This window comes from Poromitra crassiceps (genome assembly GCF_964638095.1).
Source record: "Poromitra crassiceps genome assembly, chromosome: 1".
Taxonomy (NCBI): Eukaryota; Metazoa; Chordata; class Actinopteri; order Beryciformes; family Melamphaidae; genus Poromitra; species Poromitra crassiceps.
In genome coordinates this window covers 35818460-35829420 of record NC_139623.1, presented here as the reverse complement: position 1 = coordinate 35829420, position 10961 = coordinate 35818460, and the positions used below count along the sequence as shown (strand labels likewise).

General features: G+C 43.7%; 1 pseudogene across 1 annotated transcript; it reads right to left on the bottom strand.

The window, feature by feature from the left end:
- Positions 1–833: 833 nt before the first annotated feature.
- Positions 834–6981, bottom strand: LOC310782072 (ankyrin repeat and SOCS box protein 13-like; annotated as a pseudogene). The gene is made up of 6 exons (XR_014554014.1): positions 6870–6981; positions 6029–6216; positions 5333–5489; positions 4868–5002; positions 1675–1867; positions 834–991 (listed from the first exon to the last, which is right to left on the bottom strand). The product of XR_014554014.1 is annotated as an ankyrin repeat and SOCS box protein 13-like (transcript).
- Between the last annotated feature and the right edge of the window lie 3980 nt (positions 6982–10961).

Here is a 10961-nt window from a genome sequence, read left to right as displayed (position 1 = left end):
TCTCTGAAACAGAGCTGAGACCAAATCTACTTCCATGTGTTTTTGAAAAGTGGAAGAAAAGTAAAGTGAAGAAAGTGCTGGGCAAGAGAGAGGGAGAGAGAAAGACAGAGAGAGAGCAGCAGCAGTTCATCAGCTCCAGTTGGATAGCCAATCTGAGTCAAGTAAAAACCATCAAAGCATGAGGGTTTGGGATTTAACAGTCGGTTCAAATCTCCGACGTTTCCCGCAGCCTTTCAAGGCCTGCCAGACCTTTATTTGTTTTGGATTAATGTAATTAGCCCCGCCTCTCCTGGTGTCGCGCACTGAAAAGATTTTGAGGCCCCCGGCTTCTCGTATAGAAAATCCAGCAACGCGCACGCACGCACGCACGCACACACACACACACACACACACAGACACACACACACACACACACACACACACACACACAGACACACACACACACACACACACACACACACACACAGACACACACACAGACACACACACACACACACACAGACACACTTCATATCAGCGGATGGTATCCTCCCTCAGTCTGACATGAAGATGGCTGGGTGGCAGTTCTCATGAGCGCAGGGGATCCCTACAGTCCATGTGGAAACTGGAGTTATATTGCACCAGAGGAACTCCAGGCTGCAGCTATACCCTACCTATGTGCAGCACTCATCATTCCTTTGTCCCTGACAATAATTAAAGAAAAAACTACCCAAAATAAAATTAATAATTTATTTAAAGACACACAAGTTGGTATTTTGGTTCATTTGGAAGCAGAGTTGTAATCAATGATTCTCAAATCCCCCTTAGGTTAAGGAGTTCATATAGAAATCCATTCACCTGTCAGTCTGCAGTAATGTGGGATAATCACAGTACTGGAGGTATCGGCGGAGGCGGTGCGATATGTCCAGCTGACCTATGACCTCCGAGGCTCTGGTCCCCAGCGTCATCTGCACACTGATCCTGCAGAGCTGCTGCAGACTCAGTGGTGTACCTGTGGAGAGCAAGGTGTTGTTTCAGATTCAAAAGGCGAGCAAGCATGCACAGAAACAGTACAGCTCTCCAAAGTCTGTTGAGAGCCTACAATGCCTAAACGAGGTTAGGTTAGGTTATATTCCAACCTAGAAAGTAATCCGAAAGAGTGTTTTCATGATGTTTTTATGCCTCCGCCGGCAATAGCCAGGCCGGAGGCATTATGGATTCTGGTTGTCCGACAAGCAAGATGGATTTCTCGTGTGATCGACTTCGCCAAAAAACAATGACGGTTTATTTTGCACATGATCTCACACATACGGTATCCAAGAACTGTAAACCGTTTTAAAAGCATTAATTTGGTTTGACAGTTATGTTACTGAGAGTTGATTTGAGTTAAGTTGTGGACCAGTGCACACAATTCGTGCACAAATTACATCACTAGTCCCACAACTTAACTCAAATTAACTAGTTATTGTACTAGCAAACACTGCAACAGGAAGTAAGCTGGGGGAAATTTTAGAATGTTTATGTTGTCAAGTTGAAGCCGTCTATATATATTTTGCTATGAAACATTTGCAAGAATATTGTAAGACTTATTTCAAATCGTGGATATCTGATTTTGGAACAAAATTCTTCATCTTCCTTACAGCCTGATGTCAAATCGACTGTTACTGTGTTATGTAAATGTAATAAAGGATTTACTTTCATAAAAAGCTCAGGCAGGCTTCACAGTGAGAGCCAGGCTTGGTGTAGTCTACTGGCTTCCTCCCCAGGTTGTCGCTGGCGTACACGTTACCCCCAAACTCCACCAGCAGCTCCATCATGTCCGTCATGTCCACTCGAGCCGCATGGTGGAGAGCCGTCTCATGGAACTTGGATGAATTCACATCCGCACCTGTGTCCAGTTAAAACCATCTCAGACATGTTAGCAGAAAATTATTCTGCGATCTAAAACATCAACAGGTAAAAGTCAGGTTATGGTGTCAGTCCCTCAGAATCAAAGAGCGAGGACTTCTTTCTAGAGCCGCCATTTTGCACAGAGAGACGTCCAACAATCATACAGGGAGAAATCCATCAGAGAAGAGGAGACCAACAATGTATCCACCCACAGCAGCCTCAATAGACCAGAATGCAATGAGGCTTCAAGGCCAGTTGTGTTTTAAAGGGATAGTTGTGATTGTTTGATGTGGGGTTGTATGAGGTACATGCATACTTGCATACAGTCAGTGTACTACATGCAGTAGAATGCAGCCCGGCGTGGTCACAGTTTAAAGAATGGAGACCGGCCACATCAGGCAAGTAGAGCTGTCTGCTGAGTGTGAAGGGGGCCATGAGCAAAAACATTAAAAAACAACCAAAAAAATACATAAAATGCTGCTATACTGCTCACCTGGCATAATCCAAGTCTCCCCAAGCCCTGAGATGCCGCAAGTTGACATGAAAATACATCATAGCCATGTGCAGCTGGAAGCACAGTTCTATTTTTTCTTCTTATAGCTCGAGCACCTGGCTCCAGTGCAGATTTCAGCTAAAAACAGGGTGTAATTGACATCTTTTCAAGTCAACTTGGCATCTCAGGGCTTATGGAGACTTGGATTACGACAGGTGAGAAGTGTGGAAGCATTTTATGTTTGTTTGTTTTTTATTTTTACGTTTTTGCTCATGGCCCCCTTCACACTCAGCAGACAGCTCTACTTGCCTCACGTGGCCGGTCTCCACTTCTCCAAACTGGGACCGCGCCAGCTGCATTCTACTGCATGTACCTAGTACACTGAAGGGTCTTTGTTAAGAAACAACTGGATATGAGCCGTTTTTTCTGCCAGGGGGGGGGGGGGGGGGGGGGCGGCGCGGTAGCATGTAGGCCTATCGAAAAAAAAGAAATGTGATAGGAAACAGCTTTAGCGAATTTGTAACCAAACCAGGGATTCCACTAGCATTTTTTCTGGCCGGCCAATTGAGCCGCAACATTCCAGAATTCCGGCCTTATAGAATAATTACCGGCCCAGTCAAAATGTAGCCTATTGAAAAAAGATAGATGTATAGTAGCCTGATCATTTCATAAATACATAACACATTACTGTATAATTCTTAGCAAACGAAATCTAAATTTTAAATCATTTTTTGATTTCCAAATAATTTTCTAACTATTCACTGCGGTGCGGTCTGCGCAAAGGGAGGAGCTGCACGCACACCGCTCCTTATTTAATTAATTAATTCGGTTCGGGTTTGCAGACCCATTAAGATTAAACAATAAAACACAAAAAAACAAAAGCTATTATCCAACAAATGTATTTTATTATAGTGAATGAACTCGTCACACACTTTGTGAACTGAGTTTGTCATATATTCCCGTTTAATTAAGCCTAAAGAACACTGGCGTGCCTACATTAAATGTCTCTTTGCATCGAAGAACATGAAATTAAATAACTTGAATGATAATCTAAATTAAGAAGTTGCCTACCTGCAACAAGCCAGAGATGAGACGTGCAGTCAGTCAAACTTTATAGCCTATATATTTTCTGAAGCGGGTCTATATTGACACGATGACGAGGGACTGCAGCTGGTTGACACGCGGGTATCCAACTCGCTTTCAGAACGGACTTATAGCCTACTTCCCAACATGAGAATATTTGCTTTACTTTCAACTGAAGGGCAAAAGGTAAGAATATTGTGTTACCTGTAGCCTACATCTGAGAACGAAATCCCTTGTTGCGTGTTGTGAGCTTTGAGACGATGCGCTCCATAAAGTGTTCAGACAAATAAATGAAAGCTGCCCATTAAATACTCCATGGCAAATCAATTGAGGTTCTAGTAGGTTATTTATGCTGAAATGATGTTGATATTAGTGGCTAAATTAATGGACATAATAATAAGCTTTACAACCTGCAGAGGACTTCTCTGTCGCTGCGAGAATTCTCGCAATACGCTTGCGGCAGTTTCTTCATGATCAGCGCTTCGCATGTGCAAAGCAAACTTGCGATTTTTATCAGCAGCACTTGAGGAAACCGTGAGTTTGCTCGTTGATATAAGCCAGTGGTTCTCAAATGGGGGTCCGGGGACCCCCAGGGGTCCGTGGCACTTTGCCAGGGGGTCCGTGAAAAGTTTTCAGGAAAATATTTATTTTATTTTATGTTTTAATTTCTTCATAGTTCAATGAAAATATGCATGCTTTAAATCTAAAATGGTTCATGGATTACATTCTAATCTAACAAACCTATCAATTTAAAAGTCAAGCACGTTACTGTGGAAACAATTAAGCTTAGCACAAAATCACAAATCAGAATGAGGGGGTCCCCGGTATATTTTCTATCTTGTAAGGGATCCTTGGCTGAAAAACATTTGAGAACCTCTGATATAAGCGATTGCCCGAACGACTCATTAATTAATAAACTAGTGAACGTGAAGTGAGTCACGAAGAGCCACACCTGCCCACTACGGATATGCGGATAATGACCTGCCACTGTTAAACATGAGCCACGATTGCGTGGAAGCGGATCTTATACCGGTGGTCGAGGTAGATAAGATACGGAGTCGCGGGAGTGCGCATAGGCCGGATAATTGTTGTTTAACATGCAGGCCAACCGGCTAGGTGCAGGTTATAATATGGATTCCACTGCATGTTAAGAAGTAGCTTGACTGTATGCAAGTACCTCATACAACCTCACATCAAAAAATCCACATCCCTTTAAAGTTATAATCTGTAAGGGGCCCAACAGAATAAGATCTTGCTCTCTTGCTCTTACTATGCTAACACTCTCTCACTCTCTCCACTTACACATATATCCTACAGATAAATGCAACAAGTTCACGCCCGTTCTTGGAGGGTTGTGGAAAAGCATTCTGGGAAATGTAGGCAATCCCTAAGTGAAGTACAGTAGAAGCAGACAAGGCAGACCTGCATGCAGCAGCTCCCTGGCACACTCCACATGTCCTTTAGCACATGCGATGTGGAGTGGGGGACCATAGTGGATGTCGTACGCCTCCAGCCGGGCGCCGTTGGTGATCAGCAGCCTCACGATGTCGACGTTACCTAAGAGGAACACAACGAGACACACTCAGAACACTGTGAAAGCACTTTTTTTCTCCTCCTGTTTGCACAAAAATTCCTGTCCACACCAATGTTGTAGACAGACTATAGGCTTTCGACCACTATTTGACCCATTTTTATGGCAGTGGTTTTTTCGTTTCATTACTTTATTAAATTAAATTAGATTATTTTTTGTTTTGTTACATGAATGCTTTAGATTTTTTTTTAAGTGACGATTAATGAGAACTTATTGAAAGTGAGTTGGCGCAACCACCTATTCAGTGCCCACAAAAGCCGATACAACACTGATCTTGACTGTGCTGTGGTTTTCACCTCGTATGCAGGCCTCGTGGAGTGGGGAGGCGGTGAGGGCGGTGAGGGAGGGGTTCACCTTGGCCCCGTGCTCCAGCAGCAGCTCAACACACTCCAGACTACCAGAGGCACAGGCGTTACAGAGAGGAGTGCTGCCATGGATCGTCCTCACATCCACCTAGGGGAGGGGGCAGATGTGGATGGCTACAAACCACTAATCCCTTAAAGCATTGGTTCTCAACGTGGCATCCAGGGACCACCAGAGGTCCTTGACAGGGTTCCAGGGGGGACCCAGCAAAATGATAAAGTGTTACATTGCACCATTACTTCATTTATATAAAGTTAACACAATTAGAGACTGTAGAAGTATGACTATTACTACGTGATCCTCCCACCACACACTACACATCCTGCCAGTGAAACTCCTTGCTGACAGGTGAAAAGAAGCGGCTGGCGAAACATTGTGCTAGTTTACAACTCTCCCCAGATCAGCAGAGGGGGTGGAGCAATGACTACGACAGCAGGAGGAATTGGCCAAGTACAATTGGGGAGAGAATGGGAGATATATTATTATATTTGTCTCTTACCTGTAGTGCTTGGTCCTGCACAGAATATTGGCTCCAGAGTGGATCGTAACGGGTGGGAGCCAATATTCTCTGCGGGTCAAAGTACTAGTGAGATCTGCTGTACTGAACTGTACTGTATGATGTGTGGTACCTGTGCTCCAGCCTGCAGCAGCAGCCGGGCACAGTGTGGGTGAGCCTGTATGCAGGCCTCATGCAGAGGAGTGATGTTGTCCACCGTCACCATGTTGACCGACGCGCCACCGTCCATCAGCTGCTGTAGCTGCAGCACTCTGCCCTGGGACGCCGCTTCATGCAGGGCGGTCCGATCCGCCCAGAAACCTGCGCATGCATCCACCCCACACACACACACACACACACGCACACACGCACGCACGCACGCACGCACGCACACACACACACACACACACACACACACACACACACACACACACATACACACACACACACACACACACACACACACACACACACACACGAAGATCGTATGTATACTTGATTAGAATGTTGCAATGTTACACAGCTGTTTACACACTTTTTTTTATTCTAGCGTATCTTTAATATCACGTTTTGAATTACTTTACCTATTAATGTATATTATGGCTATTTGATTGTTACACAACTGTTTACACACTTCTATTTAATTGTACGCAAATGTTTGTTTTCTTTTTATTTTACTGCTTTGAACCTAAACCATGCCAATAAAGCCCCGTGGGTGGGGAGGGGAGGGGTGGTCAAAACAGTGAATCAAGAGAAGTTAGTGGTTTACTTTCCAATATTGGCTGACTCTCTTTATTTAATAACATTTTATAAGTGAATGTAGCCTATAACCTTCTTCCACTAGTCCCGCTGCAATCCAACGTCTCCTTTGGCAGGAGAGGTGTCGCGAGTTAATTTCATTTGACATGGATCTTGACCGCATAATCATCATAATACGACGTGAAACAGCGTTTTGTATATATAAACGTTCTCACCAATGTCGCAAAGAAACGAACGGCGTGCAGCTGTCACCTCCATGGTCCCGTGGAGTTGGATAACACGAGAAGCAGAGCAGGGGCAGAGGTAAACAAATACGAGAAGCCTACTGTTCAGGAACAGCGCACGTCTCTGACTGAGCAGCAGTGAATTGTGGGAGTCGTAGTTCTTAAATCTCCCATGACCCCCACTTCCATTTGGCACGTGAATAAAGAGCATCTTATGTGGGCCCTGTGATGATGATAATAATAATAATAATAATAATAATAATAATAATAATAATAATAATAATAATAATAATAATAATAATAATAATAAAGGTAGTAATAATAATAATAATAATAATAATAATAATAATAATAATAATAATAATAATAATAATAATAATAATAAATAAATAAATAAATATAGCTGCAAGCGGTGTTGAGATTCGGTAGCAGTATTAGTAGTAATAGTAGTAGGCCTATAGAGACAGTCGGCATGTCTGGGAGCGCCCATACAGGCTCTAGGAACGCCCACAATAGATGCTGGTTAGCTGGCTCAGCCTGGCTGGGGGCGTTGTCAGGGTGGGGTAAAAACCCCCGTTCTATCCATTCAGCAAAGTTAGAATTTAGCTGATAGCCCAGCCCAGGCAGACACGATCGGGGATTTAACCACCGCAGTAAACCCACATCTGAGCAGATGTCTTGTGTTCTGCTCTAGAACCCCCAAACCTGTAGTTTAGCGCCGCAGCACCATCTTTTGGTGAGTCAGCCCATGAGATATATGGGCGGTTTTACCCCACTCGCGCGCCAGCCGTTTAACATTTTGTGGGCGTTCCCAGACATGCGGACTGTCTATGACGAGACGTGGCCTCAACCTATAGGAGTGGTGGTGGTAGCAGTAACAGCAGTAGTAGTAGTAGCCTAGTAATAGTAATAGCAGTAGTAGTAATAGTAGTAGTGGTGGTAGTAGTAGCATTAGTGCTTGGACCCCTAATAATGAAAAGACAAAGAAGGAAACAAAATTCTGCTTCTGTGGGAAGGAAAGGAGAAAAGGAAAAGAAAGTTTCCTCAGACTTAATCTGAGGAAGGGCAGGGTGCTGCCCGAAACGTTACCACCGGTGTGAAATAAAAACACTCAAATTTGGAGCCCTGCAGTGTGCGAACTTTCTTTTCCTTTCCAGTTTCTACCTCTAGCTCTGCACCTGCCCTATTCAGGTTTGGATGTGCGACGTGCGTGTCTCTACTTTTTCTCAAGGAAAGTAAGACACACACACACACACACACACACACTGCAGGAGTATTAACGCCCTTTCTATTGTTGGTGGGAGGAAACCCACACAACCACAAACACAGGGAGAACATGCTAACTCCACACAGAAAGGACAGATACCGACCGGCGTTCGAACCTGGGACCTTCTTGCTGTGAGGAAACAGTGCTAACTACTGAGCGACTGTGCTGTTTGCAATTTGCGCTTCCCCAATTTATCAATTTAAATCCCTTCTGTGTGCGTCTACTTGGTGACAACAAATTAGAATCACAGTCTGAATTAACACCAATTGAAATGTTGAACACATACAATGTGTTTTAAATGTGTTTCTGAGGCCTTCACATCATGATCCATATTGGTCTGTGCACGTTCTTTCTTCACAAGAGAAAGAAAGGCCAACTCATCGGCTTCTCCAAGGAGACTGCAGACATAATTCTCCTGGCGTCGATATTTTTTCATGTGACATAAGTCATGATAAAAATGATGTGTGAGTATGTAATATATTAGTGTTCCAGCCATAGTCAAATGTCCCATAAATCCTAGGGGTTTTCTGTTTCATATGCTACATCTCCCTTCATGGGTAGGGGAAGGAAAAAAATCAAAAACCTATTGCAAGGAATTGGCGATCAAACCCAGATGGGACCAAATCAGTTTTCAAAGTGTGGTGCGATGAATAATGTGGTTTTCTGATTTAGCATGTTGGTATAACTTGAGAGATCTTTCTTCAAGCCAGGAGAGCATATATAAAGATGGAGTGAGTTATAGATTCCCTGCCCGCCAACACAAGGGTCGCAGGTTCAACCCCTCCTGTTACCTCCATACAGCGTCCATACAGGCACAATTGGACGTGTCTGTGGGTGGGAAGCTGGATTAAGGGTGTCCTGGTCACTGCAATAGTGCCTCCTCTGGTCAGTCAGGGCACCTGTTCAGGGGGAGGGGAACTGGGGGAAGAGCGTTGATCCTCCCAAGCGGGAGCCCTAATTGATTAACCCAGGCCCTACCCGCCCAATACCAAACATCGAGTCTCGGATCCCATTGGGTTTGGGTCAGGTAGCAGACCTTACTACTTTATCCGTTATTGACAACCACAAAGTCATCCAGGTTTAGTGTTATGTGAAACATGACTTCCTCAACGGTTATCAGAGAGTTGTATCAAGTAGTTTTTGCCCTAGTAGTTCACGCACTGAAGACAGGACACTTGCCCCATTTACACCTGTTTTTTAAACCAGGTGTGAGATAGATAGATAGATAGATAGATAGATAGATAGATAGATAGATAGATAGATAGATAGATAGATAGATAGATAGATAGATAGATAGATAGATAGATAGATAGATATTTTCTGTAGACATTGGCCTTAGAGTTCACAGTTTTCCTTTATTTTTCCATTATCTTCTTCTTCTTTGCCCTGGGTGCTAGGAGTACTAATAACAAACAGAAAATAAAGGAAATAGAAACCAGCTCATCCTCCAGTCCTCCATGTGATGTTGTGAAATGTTCTAATCATCGCAGAGCCCAAATAGCCTCCTCCGAAACCAAGGTCAAGTGCAGGGAGTGTCATGCAGGAGAAGGAAAACATCCTGGTGCTTTTTAACTCATTTCGCCATTCAACAAACTGGCAGCACCCATGGAAACAAGAGGGGAAGCTGAGATTCAGAAGAGAGCATCTACATTTTACGACCACCTTAAAGAAAGTGACCCCGATACGCTCCAAAACAAAGCCCTCGCCCACAGAGAGAGCCTAGGGAGATGCCCCCTCAGTCAGCTGGTCCTGGGGCTCCGCCCACAAGCACAAGCAGAGCCACCAGACAGACACCCCTACAGATGAAACCAAATCATAAGAAAACTAAAAGAAAACTATCTGACACACTGGAAGGAATCAAGCGAAAAGCAGAGCAAACTGGAATGCTACCTGGCCCTAGACAGAGACTACACAGTGGCAGAATACCTCAGCACTGTGACCGACCCCAAACTTAGGAAAACCTTGACTAGGTACAGACTCAGTGAGCCCAACCTGGCCATCGATAGAGGCCGCCACAGGCAGACGTGGCTCCCAAGGGAAGACAGACTGTGCACCCACTGCACCCAACATGCAGTGGAAACTGAGTTGCACTTTCTAACCTCCTGCAAACTGTACCAGGACATCAGAGAATTGTATTTCCCACAGATCACAAACACTCATAAGGACTTTGAGAATATGACTGATAACAAAAAACTCCCTTATCTTCTGGGTGAAATACAACAATGTGCAAACACTGCAGCAAGGTTTGTGAGCTGTTGCGACAAGAAAAGGACAAAAGAGACACAACCACCCCAAAGCTCAGGGTCCACCCTCTGCACATCTTGGCTGTACATACCTCTGCACATCTTGTACATAGACCGTCTGTACATAACTCTTCAAATATTGTACATAGAGAGGCTGTACATACAGTACCTCTGCACATCTTGTACATAGACAGGCTGTACATAACTCTTCACATATTGTACATAGAGAGGCTGTACATACCTCTTCACATATTGTAGTCATGCTGTACATATCTACATACTGTACAGTAATCTTTAACTCATCTGTCTATATCCTACTTTTAAACTTTTGTTACCTATAGCTTTATGTCCAGATTTGTTTGCAAAATATAAATACATAGCTCTGTTTACACATCTCTGTATTAAAACAGGGTAACATTAATAGCTGTGCTACATTTTTGTTTATAATTGTGTTATTATTATTATATTATATGTTAAGTTTTATATTATTATTGTGCATTTTTGTTTTGTTTCACACCTGCTTTGGCAATGTAAACATATGTTTTCCATGCCAATAAAGCCTCTTTGAATTGA